Source organism: Mus musculus, chromosome 2, assembly GCF_000001635.26.
Source record: "Mus musculus strain C57BL/6J chromosome 2, GRCm38.p6 C57BL/6J".
In the NCBI taxonomy this organism is placed as follows: domain Eukaryota; kingdom Metazoa; phylum Chordata; class Mammalia; order Rodentia; family Muridae; genus Mus; species Mus musculus.
Genome location: NC_000068.7, coordinates 65,893,286 through 65,910,356, shown reverse-complemented (window position 1 = coordinate 65,910,356; position 17,071 = coordinate 65,893,286). Strand labels below are relative to the sequence as shown.

General features: G+C 40.7%; 1 protein-coding gene across 9 annotated transcripts in view; it reads right to left on the bottom strand.

The window, feature by feature from the left end:
• Csrnp3 (cysteine-serine-rich nuclear protein 3) overlaps positions 1 to 17,071 on the bottom strand; it is a 191,331-nt gene that overhangs the window by 126,258 nt on the left and 48,002 nt on the right. For 2 of the 9 annotated variants that reach the window (XM_030252235.1, XM_030252237.1), the window contains one exon: positions 705 to 898. The exons of 6 other annotated variants lie outside the window; for them this stretch is intronic. The gene's annotated coding sequence lies outside the window, so the exon portion shown is untranslated. Of the gene's footprint in view, positions 1 to 704; positions 2,457 to 17,071 lie in introns of those variants that run through there. One more of the 9 variants, XM_006500402.3, reaches the window with a different exon arrangement.

Sequence of the window (17,071 nt, the reverse complement as noted above, 5' to 3'; positions counted from 1 at the left end):
AGCAATGAACAGCTAGAATTAGAAAGGAATAGCTATTATCAAGAACCACAGGGGGCTTGAAACTGCCTCCTGCCGCTACTGGATACACAGAGGACACACGTGAGAGTTTTTAAATGGGAAATTCCTTCATCTCTGCTTGTTGTTTTGTGCCAAGGGATGGGATTGGAGGCCGGGGGAATGGGGAGGGGAGCAGCAAACAGACAGAAAGGAGTTCTCACTTCCCATTTGACTATCCAGGGAAACTGAAAAAAATTTAGGGAACTAGATAAGAAACCGTGGAAATAGTTATTCACTTAGTGGGGATTTTAAAAGATTTCTGTTTCAATATTCTTTCATAGAGCTCATATTAGGATAGAGAGAACACCGGACAGGATACTAGGACATTAGGACTATGAAAGGCAATGGTGGGGGAGTGGTCGGGGCGTGGTCGGGGGAGGGGGAAGCTTTTAGCGGGCCGAACAGAGATCTTCAAGGGTTTGTATTCAAATGTGAGCCTAGTGAAGGATGCTGATAGATGTTCAGACTGGAAGGCTACTGTGGGAAAAGGTGGATGTGAAAGAGGTGCTTCAGGGGTGAAGTGGAGGGAAGGGGGAGAAAGGGAGAGTAAACAATGAAGCAGACAACTGGAGTTTGCTTAAGGAAAAACTGACCTCCATTTTTGTATCCAGTGGTCACTCTTGGTAGGATCAGGAAACATTTCCTACCTTAGGGGTGGTAGTGGCCTCCTTCCTATAGGGTCACGGACAGAAAGTAGGACATAGAGAGATGGGCAACATTCAGCACGGACCGGGCCAAAGTCATCCAGTGGAAAAAAAAATCTATCTCCATCAGTCTAAAAATAGAAGACTCTTCTTGACAGCGTTCTAGAAAACAGGATGAATGGATCTTCCTTCCCACTCTGCAAATGAAGGAGGTCTGGGTTTGCTCTGGTATCAACTCGGACAACGTAAGCACACCTTAGTTCACATCTATGTGAAACATAAAGGAAATTACAACAGCTAGAATTTATTCGTCCCAGGAAGACAATGACTCAGCTAATTCTAAGCCATTGGCGCTTAATTGAGCCGTTAATACAATTCCCAGTCTATTCAAAATAAATTGTCCACTCTGTTCCCCTTGATTTTTTCCCCGTCTCCCTCAAGACCACATCATAATTCATCCACAGGCTCACTGAGAAATTGAATTCTCTCTGAAACAGAGTCTTACTTACTATAAAATGCTACAAAGTAACATTTTCTCTGCTTTCATTTGGCATCTGCTTCTCGCTCCTTCCTTCCCGTTTTTTTCTTGTCTTTTGCATGCAATGCCATATTTTAAAATGTGAGATTTTTATCAATGTCCCTGCCCTCTACCGTCAGTCACTATCTATGAGCAACAGAAATCTGGGAAGAATGTCTGTCGTTTTACTACATCCTAAAGCCCTGCTACACTTAGGGCTTTTCAGACAGATTTCAGAATGCCCAAGGTCCTGCACGTAGAAAGACCATTTAATTGATGATTTTTCTTTTTGAAAGCTCCCTGTACCAAAATGCTAAGAGTCTTTATTGAGGAGTGGCAGGCGAAAGACAACTAGAGGCTGTCAGTCAGTCAGGGCTTCCCTCCCTCCACATCTCCAAGGTCATCTCCAAGGTCACTCTGCCGATCATCTCTAGACATCAATACAAATGTGAAAGAAGCCATCATCAGAGCCATGTGAACTACTACAAGGCTGAAAGCCCCTTCAGGCCACCCTACAATGAATCTTCATTTTATTCTAGAGCCTGGGTGGCCTTGCTGGGGCTTTCATGGCAGGATAAGAAAAAAAAAATGTTTTTAAAGGAAGGAGAAAGAAATAGTCTCTAGCTCTCCGTCGTGCTGGATTGTGTTGTATTTTCAGCCTCTTCAGTTCTTCCCAGTTTGAGTCTTTGGGAGATGTGTCTCTTGGTAATTTTGTAAAGATTTAAATGGACTAACATAAAAGAGATTGTCACAGCTCAGGGAAACACCCACTGCTCTATGCAATTGAGAACTGCGACATAGGTTAAAATAAGGGTCAGGTTATGCTTGGGGCATATTTCTTAAGTCAATCAAAACATTAAGGAACACCTTATGATTTCCATGCTGAAGGGGGTGCGTTCACTAACTATAGACATAAACTTTCAAAGTGGCCTCTTTGGATTTAGATGTTCTGTTTGTATATTCTCATGATAATGAATAGGTTTCAGTTGTGAATCTCAGTATAATCATACTAGGAAAAAAAAAAAAAACCTGACGCTTTCTAAGATTTAGGAGATTTCAGTGAACTCTGAAGCTTAGATGCCCTACCTATGCAATCTCTGTGCAGATTAGAAACAAAGCTGAGTTTCAATATGAATCACCCCTTCGGGGTTCCTATCATAATTTTAGTTAGGAGTGGAACTAGTAGTTAGACTTAAAGCATTCAAGAATTCAAAAGCAGGTTTTTGGGAGCTATCGCTCTCTGTCATTAAAGACAAAAAAAAAAAAAAAAAAAAAAAAAGTCATACCAGGAAACAAAATTTAAAAAGTGGTAGTTAAAAATAAGAGCAAAATAACGAGAATCTTTTAAAATGTTAACTCACTTTCTGTACAACCCAGAATAGAAACCCCTAATGGAATAGTTCTGAAGAATTCAGTGAATATAGATTGCATTAACTTTGGTCACAATTCTCACTGACCCCTCTATTCCAACACTGTCCTTCCCACAACAGGTTGACAGAAAGACCACAGTGTGTAAGATTAAACACGGTCTTTATATGCCATTTAAACAAATAATCAAGAGGTCTCTGGTGTCTTTCCTGTTCTTGCTCATTTACAATTATGTATCTCTTGATAGGACTTCCAAATATTTGCTTTTCCTTGAGGAAAAAAGAAGAGTTATGACTAAGTGAGGTTTTATGCCACAACCCATTAACAAAGAGCCTAAAACCTGAAGTGAAGATAACATTATTTCCTACATTAATCTAGCTTTAAGATGCCAGGAGCAGAGGCAATACTCTATGCTACTACACTCGGCCGCTAAGGACCCCTGACTTACCCCCACCGTCCCCCACCGTCCCCCACTGTCCCCCCCCAACACTGGAGTTTTGGGACCAGGACATAGGATTCAATACTGGTTAAACCAGTATTGAAGGCTTCAATACAGAAAGGAATTTCAGGCCTATTGGTTTATAATGAAACTGAATTGGAGATTTTATTATAGATTTTGTTTTGTTTTTCGAGACAGGGTTTCTCTGTGTAACCCTGGCTATTCTGGCTATTCTGGAACGCACTCTGAAGGCCAGGCTGGCCTCGAACTCAGAAATCCGCCTGCCTCTGCCTCCCAAGTGCTGGGATTAAAGGCATGTGCCACCACCGCCCTGCTCTATTATAGACATTTAAATGCACGTTTAAGCATGATGGTTCAAAAAAAGAGTAGCACCCAGTTTAAAAAACAAACAAACAAACAAACAAACAAACAATAGACATGGTTTATTGGGGGTGTGCCCTTCCCCAAAGGAGAATGGTAGAAAGGAAGACATGCTCAAGCAAGGTGAGGAGAGTAAGCGAGTGAGTGTCTTGGCATTAACCGTGTACGGCACTACATTTTTATTACTTTTTTTGAGTTTTGTATGTATGTAGACTTGAACACACCAGGGAACAAAGGTGGATATCAGAGGACAGTGTGCTCGAGTAGTTCTCCCTCTCTCCACCATGTGGTTCTCGGGGATCGAACTCCGGTTGTCAGGCTTGAAGGCAAGCACCTTTGCCTGCCTGCGGAGCAGCCCCTCAGGTGCTAAGGTTTATTGTTGCGACGATGTAATTACTGTTGGTGTTTGCGGAATTTGTTTGTTATTATAATTTGTTTTCCTTTTTCTCTCTTTTTTTGGTAAATGAGGCAGGTGAGGTGTCTCTGGAGCTGCCTTCTTTGGAATTGTGAACTGACAAAGTCAAACCTAGAGCCATTAGGGTTGCACAAGGGTTTTAATGTGTGTGTTTCTCTGATGATGGGGTTTCTCATCTCTAGAAGATCCCTAGAAAAATTACAGGCTGACAGTTGGGAAGGGAGAAGGGTCTTAAGTGGCGATTGACCATGCTGGATTTCTACACTAGTTATGAAAAACTGGATTCTAAGGCCCCCCTCTTCCTTCTCCTGCACCCAGAATTTCCTCCTGCCTTTCTCACCTGCCTCATAAGATTGATTCAGTTCCATGGATAAAGTGGAGATAACCCAAATTCAAATCACGCTGCAGATCAGTTGAGACGTCACTATTAGCAAATGACAACGGATGAGAACCCAGTCATGCTAAACGCCTCAGCTGTTGGTTTAATCGCAACCAATTTAAGAAAAGCAAAAATACTTCATTCCTCACGGGACAGATTTCTAGAGACTCTCCACCTCACTATTCCTTAAGTTGTCCTTCTAAATGCTTCAGTGTGCTCAAATAATTGACAGTTTTTGAGGAGGTAACAAACAGCACACCATAATAGTCTCTACATAATAGTTTCTACCAGGACAAAGCTAAACTGAGCCCCCTGCATTTCACCCAGCACAAGATGGGGCTTTATCATAAGCCTACCTACTTTCAGAATAACAACAAAGTAAATTTACATTTCAACACTCGAGCTTTCAAAACAATGTGCACAATGTCTTCTCATCTGTGTAAAAGATACACTCAAGTATCTGGTGAAGTATTGCAGTACCAGAGCCAGAGTGTTGAGAGTGTCTGTTACAGATCACATCAAATGATCAACATTTTTCTCAGTGGTGCTCTATATTGGTTTCTGTACATCTGAATCTTTTTTATTTTTCATTTGATTAACAGTTTTACTGTAAGAGTCAAGAAAAGCATATCCACTAAGAAATACTTCCTAGTTTGGATAACAATGACCTACAAATACATTGTTCTCTGAGTAGAATTAAGATACATACAGACTGGAGTGTTTCAGTGCCGCTAACAAGAAAAGTCCTTGAGAAATTGGACATATTTTGAATTCTATGTGGGTGCTTTAAAAAGGGCTCCAAATTGCCAATACACATATGAGATGATGATCATCTTGAGGAAATGTAGATTGAAATTAAAAGATACTGCCGAGGTGCCCTGCTTTAAGTCACTCCTTCTTGTATAAGAGATTGACTCTCCAGACTGTGCCTTGCCCTGAGGGACTCCATGTTACATAGCATCTCTGGACTCCATTTTGAAGATGAAGGATGGGCCTGGACCATGATTAGCACCATCTGTCTGGCACCACCAGGCAGCACAGACAAACACATGACTTATCCCTGGAGTAGAACGAGTGCCACCCTAAAGATTTATTGGGTTGAATTGGGACCATAGGAAGACATGGATGTGCTAAAATTCTATTAGTGAAACTAAGCCCAAGAATGTATTGGAGGTACTAGACAAAGGACAGAGTATAACTCTGTTGCCTAAACCCCATACAGAGTTGAACAATGACCTTGTCAGCCTGCCATCTGGCAATCTGGGATGTCCATTCAGAAAGAGAACTCCTAACTATCCTAGGAGCCTCAGCTCAGTCCCTTCTATCTATACTCCTGTTTGTTCATCTGGACCTATTACACACCTCCATCCACCAATGTTAGTCCATGCCTAGTTAGTCTTGCTCTGTGATTAGTTGTTTTGCTCGTTGCTTGCTTTTGTCAGCTTGATACAAGGTGAAGTCATGTGAAAAGAAGGAACCTTGATTGAGAAAAACATTCCTGTCAGACTGGCATTTTCCTGGTTGATGACTGATGTGGAAGGGGCAAGAAGGCCCCATTCACCAGGTTGGAAGTCCTAGGGTGTATCTAAGAGCAAACTGAACAAAACGCAAGGGTCAAGTCAATAAGAAACATCCCTCCATGGCATCCTTTCAAATTCCTGCCTCCGTCCCTGAGTTTTGTAAGCTGAAATAAACCCTTTCTTCTCCAAGTTGCTTTTGGTCATGGTGTTTTATCACAGCAACAGAAAGTGACCTGGGGCATACAGTTTCTCTTCCCTGAGCTCAGTTCTATAGATCTGCTCTCTAACCTGTGACCAGCAGTGGCCTAACCCATGGCTGCCACAGCTTCTCCAGCCAGGTCTCTTCTCTTCCCTATTGTCTTACCTGTTACTATGGCAATACAGACTCTATTTATATCACTTTCTCTGTTTCTCTGGACTTTTGACATTTTAAGTCCCTGGCTTCATGACTCTCTGCATTCATTCTGTAAACTGGCATATATACATACACATATATACATACCTTGTGACATAAAACATGTGATATGATATGTGTTACAATATTAGTAACAAAGATTGGAATATCGGAATCTCTGCAGGGACTATCATGAAAGGTGAGAGTATCTGGCAAGTTGTTGCCATTGAAAACTGCTGTACTTTATGAATTTATTATTATTCAAAAAAATTCTGACATTGTGGGAAAATGCAAACATATTTCTGATATAATTTGCCCATGATATACCAATGGGGAACACTACAGTGGATCAACAGATATTAAAACTGATAATGTACAGGGAAAGGCAGGCAGGGGAGGGGAGGTTCTGTAAACAGGCTCTTGACTGACACTGACGACATTACTGATGAGATAGATTTTATTCACTAGCTTGGCATTGTCTGCCACAGCTGTTCAATGCATAGGTCTTCTAGCCAGCAATTTCATGGCTAGGGACATACTCTCTTGTAGCTACATAGGTGTTTATTATAGCACTATTTATAATGATGAAAATCTGAAAATAAATTCAAATGCCCTTCCACATAGAAATGAGCACTCTAATATAGGAGGGTCTATGGGTATAAAAAAAATCATAATATAAAATCGTTCCCTGGATATGCTATAAAATTGAAGAAAGCTAAGAAAATTAAGAAAGCACATAATGTATCAAACGTATCAAATATTAACAAAGGGTAGAGTGAGGGAAAATTTCAAAATATAGGGGATACATCATTTTATTTAATATAATGAATTTTATGTAATTTTAAAAACCAAAATATAGCAAGAATGGACATAAATATAAGTCGGTTGGAATTCCACCTCTGCAAAGAAGTATAAACAATTCACTTTCTAGTCCCCAGTGGTTTCCAGAATCTGAAATTACTCTCCCTTTTTCCATGTAATAGACAGGTACCTATCAAAAATTAAGGAGAAAAAAAATGAAACAAATCTGGCTACACACAGTGTCATTTGAGGGAATTTCTATGAGTCCTTCCCAGTGTTCTCTGCATTTCTTAAGAGTTACTAATTATACATGTATCCTTTCAACCAAGACAAAATTCTTAGAAAACAGTTCTGAAATTATGTGATGAAGGACTTATTTATGGTATAAATTACAGAAAGAAAACTTTCCCCTGGGCTTTTAGGTAGCCTTTGTGAGCACCAATACTTCCAGAGTCAGACTTTAGAAGCAGGAGAGTGAGGGAAAGGGCCACAGAGCTAGCAGGCCTGGTGTTCCTTCCTCTCTATGTTGTAAGCTCAGGCAGGATGACTGACATCCGTGTTTCCTCCTCTATAGCTAGCAACACACACTAAACCATGACTTCAAAACCCCCAACACATAAGCAACTAGTTCTTGTTTGTATTATGGCTTGGAATCAGTCAAGCAGAACTTTATGATATAATTTTTCAAAAAAATTTACCAAGTATGGGTCTTTAGATTCTTTTATCTCTTTGACAATGTTTACTCTTTCATTTAAAACTAAATGAAAAAAAAAAAAGAATTCATTGTGGTAAATATGAGAATCCTGAAAAGGAAGGGAGGGAGAGAGAAAGAGAGAAAACAAAATAACTCCCTCATTCTATACTCGATGTTCTTGTTAAGATTTCACAATCGAGTCAGGCATGGTGGAGCATACTTTTAAGCTCAGCATTCTGGAGGCAGAGGCAGGTAGATTGCTATGAACTTGAGGCCATTTCGGGCTACACAGTGAAATCCAAGAGAGCATAGACTGCATAGAGAAACCCTGTCTTGTAGAAAAAAGGGAAAAGAAGAAGAAAATAATGTGTAACCTGGAAAAAAAAGTGGGAATAAATCCACATACCTGCCCAAATATCTTCTACTTCTCCCTTCAGTGCTGAATGGCTTGAAAGTCGTATGATGCTGCCCTTCAGTGTCAAACACACTAATATACCAGATCTCGTCCTATTCAGCCTGCTTAGACCACTGAGCAGGGCAGGGTTCCTTCCTCCAGTCACTGACTTTCATTGCTGGGGATCATCTCCCAATCGTGTCATTCTCTTATTTAAAGTAAGAGCTATGGGCTGGAGAAGTGGCTTGGCTGTTAAGAGCACTGACTGCTCTTCCAGAGGTCCTGAGTTCAATTCCCAGCAACCACATGGTGGCTCACACCCATCTGTAATGGGAATCCGATGCCCTCTCCTGGTGTGTCTGAAGAGAGCTACAGTTTACTCACATACATAAAATAAATAAATCTTTAAAAAATAAAATAAAGTAAGAGCTACTCATATGCTAGCCCCTTCTAACTGATGCCCCTTTCCTGGGTTTCTTTCACAGGAAAAATCCCAGAAATGGTTGTTCATGAATCTGTTAGCTCTTCTCTGTCGACCCTTTCTTTAAAAAAGCTCTAAGTCAGACTTTCTTTCTACCTGACCAGTAGAAGTGCACCAATCAAGTCCACCAGTGGTTTCCATGATCTCATATGCAGTGACTGATGTTCAGTCCGAACTTTACTTCCCAATAGAAACAACTGGCAATTGCTTTATCCTCCTGGCTACTTACTCTTATCTTGTTGCCCATAATAAACATTTTCGCGTTTCATCCTGCTTTGCTGACCAGTCCCCTGTCTCCCTCCTTCCCTGATCTATTCATTCAGTGGTAGAGAAGCAAGATCGGATTTGCATTCTCAGCGGCCTCTTCTATTGATAAGTACTTTGTGACGTTATGCCCTCCCATGGCTGTGCACATCATGAGTCTTGCAAAGTGGCACATTCTGTGTCCACTGCTTTCCTGGAGCCCAGTTCATTTCCCAATGGAGCTGTCTCCCAATACCTCCACCCACCGTACAGTGGACACTCTCAGCTCGTGTGTCCACATCTCAGCTTCTGCTTCTCTCCTCATGCTTCTCTGGCACCTTAGAACCCTGCCCCCAGATGCCATGGTTAGTATTTCAGACTTGTCTTCAGGAACAGATCAATCCCTGCGTCTCATTAGCATCCTTCTGATCCTATCCCCTAAGATGTCCTCCTTTGTTCTTCCTCGTTTTCCTATCTCTTCCACATTCAATTTTAACCAGGTCGAGCCTTTTAAGTGTCTGAGGCTGATCACAGCACACTCCTTCTGGCTCATGCTTATGTTAATGTCCCATATTAATCCAAAGGCCCTTATAAACAGACTCCTTTACCTCACTGAAGTTATCATTTAGAAATCTTCTATCATAGGCCATCTCAGCCATCCATGGTTTCATCACTGTACTAGGAACATGGGGACTTCCTTCTGTCTGACCTCTCTTTCAAGAACACCGATGATTCCCCTAGACAATTCCTCTACTGGCAAATTCTCCAACCTCTTTGTGAACTATAGCTGGACCACCATCACCAATATTTTGTACTTTGGTTCCCAATTACCCAGTTCCAGTTTTTTTCTTATATTTTTATATAAGAAAATTTATATTCTATATATTTGCTAGACACAGAATATTTATATTTTATATAATACACTTTTACAAAATATATGTGTGCATATATAATATATATCTATTAATTACTAATTATCTTCATTCACTAGAAAGTTAAGCCACTCAGAAGGCAGATTTTTCAATTCTTTCATTTATTAATATGTTCAAAGTCCTAGAACACTGTCTTGCATATAGCAGGAGTTCAGCAAATATATATTGGTTGAGTGACTTAAAAACACCAAATTTATTAGAGATGCAAAGTAAGTTCAGCCCTGGTGTTTTGGTGTATTTCACCTTCATCAAGAGACTGTTAGCACAATCCCGATTAGGGAGAAAATAATTCAATCATATATATATCATATATATTCAATCATATATATATCCCGGTATAACCTCTTAAACTACAGCTGAATGATTCTAGTTATATAGCAATAATCACATGTCCAGTTTCACATTCTGGTTAAACTTCAATTAAATGCTGACAAAAATCTTAGGTAAACCAGTAGACTAAGCCTTATGCCTACCTTTATTAAATAAATGTACTTTAATTTGTATACCCTTTAAATAAGCATTATATTCTACTGATTTAAGTGTGAAACAATTCGATAGAAATTCCATTGATTAAAAGGAAAATAACAAATGTGATTACAGAAGCCCTATCAGGCAAGTGCAGCTTGCAGTCCAAGATGTAGGGCTCACATCCGTTAAGTGTTTACGGAAGATAGATGCTACAACCTGGTCTGGCAAACAAGAGGAAAATCCCAAAGCTTCAAATTAAATGTGAGTCAATTGATGGTTCAGCCGTCCAGGAAACCAGATAACTGTCACCCTCAGCCCACTCAGAAAATGACAGAGACACGTGACATTCCTCAACAGTTCATGAGAGACAATTGGTTGTCTGATTTGTTTCAAGGGGTCAGGAGCTCTGGCTAGGTAACCCCAGATTCTTAGTAAATTCAAAACAAAAATATAGTCCCAGCTTATTGTTTGTTATTTAATACAGACTTACTGTCAGAAGTCTTGGAGACTGGCTATCTCTGTACAGTTGTGTTTATTCCAACAGATAATCTTGTGACTCTGCTGCCGCCTACTGATGAGGTAGTTTCTTTCCTTACAGTGAGAACAATCACACATGCATTAAAAGGCTATTGTATTTTAAAATGTTTGCTTCATTCATTCATTCATTCATTCATTCGCATAGTGTGCATATGTGTGCATGGTTTTGGGTGTGCATTTGCCAGAGCACATGTGTGGAGATAGAGGATAACTTGTAGGGTTGCTTCTCTCCTTCTATCCTCTGGGTCCCAGGGTGAGGACATGGCGTGACAGACTCAGTAGCAAGTACCTTTGCACACGGAGTCCTCTCACCAGCCCTGGATTACATTACAAGTATCACTACATATACTTGGAAAATACAAATAACCTTCCTCTTTAACATTGCTCATATTAGATATATCAATGTAGTGGAATACTATGCAGCCATTACAAGCATGAGGTCATTGAGTATTTTGCTGATATAAGGAGAATTTTTACAATATATGGCAAATAAAAAACCACCTAATATTACATTTATTGTTACACTGTGATTTCATGAAGCCTTTGTTGTAGTATTATGTTTAAATACACACACACACACACACACACACACACACACACACACAGAGAGAGAGAGAGAGAGAGAGAGAGAGAGAGAGAGAGAGAGAGAGAGAGAGAGAGAAATCCTTCACTAATCCTGACAGAATGCACAAAAATTGATAAGTTTTACAAGACTCCAGAGTACTAGAATATTATGTTTTACCAATCTGTGGGCAGACATTTGTTTTTTCCTTTTTGTTTTATGGAAAGCTTCATCTCATGCTCAAAGGCCTAGTTCTAAGAACTCTCTCTTCGGCCAAGTCAGGCAGGTATACAGACAAGTTCCATCAGGGATATGCGGCATTAGGTGTATAATTGTCTCTAGCAAGAGATGGACACTAGAATAAAGCATCAAGAGCTTGGGAGGAGAACAGAAGATCTGAAAACCAGTCTTTGAAAATTCTCAGGACTGCTCGTCTTACTTTCTTGTGGCTGGGATCAAATACCCTCACAAAAGCAGCTGACAGAAAACCATCACAGTTACAGACAAGAACATCCACCACAGTGGGTAAGATGGACAGCAGGTAGCATGGCATGGGGGCAGGGGTGGGGGAGGCTACCTGGTTACTTTGCATCTGTACCCAGGAAGCAGACAATGAATATGAAGTGTGGCCAAGCTATAAAGCCTTAAAGCTTGACCCTATGACCCACTTCTTCCAGTGAAGTGCTACCTCCGAACAGGTCCACCGGCTGGAAATCATGTGTTAACTATGTGAGTCTGGAAGGGACGTTCCACATTCAAATCATAGCACTACTCGGATGCTAAGACAACAGTATTTGGACTCTTGACAGTGGTGGTGGTGGTTGTTGACTCTGACAGTGGTGATGGTGGGGGTGGTAGTGGTTGTTCATTCACTTCTGCATCCTATAATAGCCTAGACTCAATGGGTTCCATCACAGTAATGGATAGGGAGAGGAATCTGAGCTAGACGTGCAGACCATGAGGGCAGGTGACATTCACAACAGAGCAGGGAGCAGTCCAGTTTCAGTCCATCTTGAAGGGCACAGAAGAAGAAGTCTTAGGACAATGACTGTGGGACCCATGTCTGGTGCGTTGGTGCCATTGAGAGCCGCAATCCCATATGCTATATGGTAAGTTATCTAGTGGCAAAGGGGTCTTTCCTCCATAAACACCCATCATCTCCAAAATGATGCATTGTGCAAGAAGAACAAGAGCTTGGTAACCTTTCCTCCCTATTTACAAAGTCCTCATTTGGTGGAGGGGACATGGTTACCAAGCACTTAATCAGGCAGAAAGAAAAAACTAAGTGCTCTACTTGAGGCACTGAGTTAGAATTTGAATTCTGAGTAGTAATGGACTCTTCAGAGGGAAAAACAGTTGACCGATGGCAAACAAAACATGGGCAGCACATTATGCCCAAGTCCTGAAATGTCACATTGGACCCTGAAAAAAATGTACAATTATTGCATGACATTTAAAAATAGAAATACATATTGAATAACAGAAAAAACGACTAACTCCAAATTCAAGCAGTTGGGGCAGTATACGATATTACAACATAACATTTTCTTCTGAAAGCCCTATCTTTCAGAGAAAAAAAAGAAAAAAAAAAGAAGAAAACACCATCATTGCCATGTGAAGAGATCTAGGCTTATAAATACTTTCAAAATGTTCCTGCAGTGTTATTTCTAGATGCATACATTACAGAAAACTCTCCAGAAATGATACTAAAGACAAAGGCAAGGATTCCCACACTACAGAGCACAGACATGGATGGCAGCTTCCCCGCAAGCTGGGTGGCTGAGCGCTCCAGATCACCAGAATCACTATTCAGGCTTGAGAGATTCCAACTAAGTAGGTAATTCAGAATGTAGCCAGCATCCTGTAGGGACCAGCCAGCAGGGATTCCTGGGAAAACAACCACTGCTACAATAACAGTGGAAAGATCAATGGAGTGTGCTGTGGAATATGGAGGACAGTCTGCAGGAATCTCCAGGGCTTAGTATTCGGAGAATGTGAAAGAGCCGCTGACTTCACAGTTAATCTTTAGAAGCAACTGCCTTGCCAGGTGGTCCAGCAAAGGACAAGATCACAGGGAGTAATTATTTTTCCTCACCGAACTCAGAAAAAAAAATTAACATGCAAAAAAAACGAAGACTTTCAGGTTACTGGGTAAAAACTTTATTAGCGTCTGTCTCGGAGAGACTATCTATCGCCTTGGCTGATGTTGTTTACACTGGTAGGAATGTTAAACAGTACGCTGCAAACTAAAATTAAAACACTATCAGCACACTAAATTTAACAATAAAGACAGGGAGCAGTTGCCAAGGCAAGGCACTGAAGCAAATAACATCAGCCCGTTCAGTTCAGCAGCCTATTCCAAGCATTTGATGCAGAGAGAGGCAGGCTGGGTGACTGCCAACACCTTGCTTCAGTCAGACAATGCACCTTGCTACCTAGGAACAGAGTGAGGTCAGAGGCTAGGCTGGACAGTATTGTAATGATGTGTTGGTTTTCTGGGGAGAGACGACAGGTCAATCACTTCTGGCGGTTCATCCTTTGGGCTCACTGGCATATTATCAACAACCCTGACAACAACTTCTCAGATGTGGAAGGAAGGCTTCACTTCTCCTCGCTACTCTGATTTCTAGCACCTAAGTCTAATCATTTACTCTGTCAACAAGGCTGCTAATACATATTTTTTAGTTAAGAAATAAGTCGGTCTAGTAAGAAAATAGGAAGGGCCCAGGCATACACTCACTTCGGGAATAGGACCCAGAGTTTTGCATATGTTCAGATGCTAAAGACTCAGCCATGCATCGAGTTTCGGCTCCATTTCTGCCCACTTAACACACGGCATCCTTATCGTATCATTTTCTGTTTCTTTCTTAGTGCTCACCATCTCTCTAGCAGGCAACCACTTACAGTCAAAATACAAACCCACCTTAATTCAAGTAAAAAGATTCTAGAAGCTGGGAACATAACAAAGGGGTAGCATTTGCATAGCATATACAAAACTCTGGATATGATTTATAGTACTTTAAACAATAAGAAACGATAGATAGGTAGATAGATAGATATAGAGAGATAGATAGATATTGAGAGATAGATGATAGATACATAGATAGATAGATACATAGATAGATACATAGATAGATACATAGATAGATACATAAATAGATACATAGATACATAGATAAGTAGGTAGATAGATAGATGATAGACAGACAGACAGACAGACAGACAGACAGATGATAAGTAGATAGACAGGGTCAGGAGATATCTCAGTGGATTAAGTAATTGCTGAACAGGGATGAGGACCTGAGTTCATATCCCCAGAACCTGCCTAGAATCCAGGCACAAAGGTACATATCTATAACCCTTACGTTATAAGGTAGAGACTGGGAGGTACCTAAGGCTTATGGACTAGTGAATCTCGCCAACAGTGAGCTCCTGGGTCAATGAGAGATCCCGTCTCTCTCCGAAAGCCTTTGTTATCTTAGAGCACTCCATCAAAGACATGGAGAAGGAGTGGCAGAAGGCTGCCTACACTACATAGGCATTAGTGAAAAAAAAATAGTCTAAAAATTGACAAAACAGGCAAGGCATTTTTATAATATCATATATAAATGTCAGCTCCTTCTGGAGAGGAGAACTGTGCAGGGAGAACTATTAGCTGTGAGGATGGAGGGGCTTAGTTAGGGAGAGGGAAGGAAAGGCAAAGCCTTGTTTCTCCCTGTCTCTTCCCAGGGGAGCCATGTGTGGCTCATTCATGATGTTGCAGAGTGAAAACAGAGACATTGATCAAAAATACCCAGGCAATATTTGAAGTAATGCAAACATTGCTTTGTTCTGTTCTAAACATCTATAAACCATGTGGACTAATGTAAAAAGATGCCTAGAATAAAAGAAAGGTAATATTGAAATAAAATGTTAAGCCTGGCTTCTTTATCTAAATAGCAATGTATATTCCTAGCCTACTAACGTGATAGTGCATGCTTATTGCCTATCATTAGTGGTATTTTTTTTTCACCGAATGTACAAACGGGTTTTATGGATACTTGGGAAGATTGTGAAGTAAGGAGGGCAGAAAATGTTATCCATAGTTCTTGGTATTTAAAAATTCACTAGAGTAGCTACCTACCAATGGCAAGATGCAACACAGAAGACTCTTCCTAATGCAAGATCATTCAAGAGCAGTGCATTCCCAAGACAGGGCTCACCAATGCATTGATATATGTCAGAAGGTATGGGAAGGTAGACTATATCTCTGTCAAGGGTGCTGGCTAATTTTATTTTAACTTGATACAAAATAGAGTTATTTGGGAGTAGGAACTCTCAACCGAGAAAATGTTACTAACAAATTGGCCTGTGGGCAAGCCTGCGGTGCCATTTTCTAAATTAGTTATAGATGTGGGAGGGCCCAAGCACATGGCTGGCAGTCCTGCGGTGTCTGAGACAGCAGGCGGAGCAAGCCATAGAGAACAAACTAATGAGCACTCCTCCCTGACCTCTGTTTTCCGTGCCTCCCCTGACTTCCCTCAGTGATGTCTTGTTCCCTGAGTTTTGTAAGCAGAAATAAACCCTTTCCTCCCCAGGTTGCTTATAGGCATGATGTCTTATCACACAGCAACGGGAACCTGACTAAGATACCAAGACCAACTAATTCATGATAAGGAAGGGAAGAGGCCTTCAACTGAGGGCAGGAAACACACATCTACCTGCAGAGGTTGAATATAAGAAATACCATGAGAGCCACAAATAAGAGCTTAATTAACCAGTTTTCTCTGTAGCCTATTCTCACGTGTAACCGTTTCTATGGTGCAGAATGGAAGGTTTAGCTACAGGCAGCATTCAGGGTTTCCTTTTCCTTTTGTCTACAGCCACTCTGTACTTTTCTCCCCGTCCGGAAAGCAGAAGGAGAAAGAAAGCTCTGTGGTATCGACAAGTCAGGCTCTCTCTTCTTCACATAGGCTCCTCCATGTCTATGCTTGTGAGAGCTAATAAATGATTCTGAATTTAACACATCAAAAAGAAAAATGGAAGACGAGCTGCAGTTTCAGGCCATAAATTCAATGAAGGAAAGTTTTTTTTTTTTTTTAATCTTTAAAATCAATACAAGGAGAAAATAGAAAGTGGGTTGTGGAGAAAAGAAAGCAACATAAAAGATGTAAGAAAACTTTAATAAGACAAAAAGAGGAGAAGTTCTAAGTGAAAAAAATCTAATGATAATTCTTCACGGTACCATAAATAATTTTTTTAAAAAATTAGTTCTTTGAAAGTAGAAACCACATTCTGCATAATTGCAGGTAACTTTCCTTCCATTTCCACTCGCAAACCTGACATATTAATTGATGATAATAAAGCCTTCCTTTCAGCTACTCCTAATATGACATTGACATTTATGTGATAGAACAGAGAAATACCACTATCTCTCTATCCCATTGGAAAGACTATTTCATTTGGAAAATTAAAATTATATTCCTGGTCTCAAAGGCCTTTGAGTTCCCTGAGACTTCATCTCTGAACCATTGTGCCAATAAAGCAGGAAGCACCCCTTTCCCACCTAGGGAGGATTTGTAGACCTACTGAATCCTGAAAGTAGGTTCTCTCAGCCTTGGTTTGCTTCTGGCACAGACAAGAAAACGCAACAGAGTTTGGTGGCGTCGTTATCACTAGGGTGCATTTTCTCCAGCCCCCCTGTTCTGACATTCAAAGGAAAGTTATCTCCCGTCCTGGTCAGCAGAGATAATGGAGTGATGTGAAAGTATAGAGGTCTAGATTACTATAGCTAGGTCTTTGGGGGGCGTCAACTCAGAGTGGGAGAAGCTTTAAAGCGAAGGCAATGTTTCTTGCTTGCGTTCTG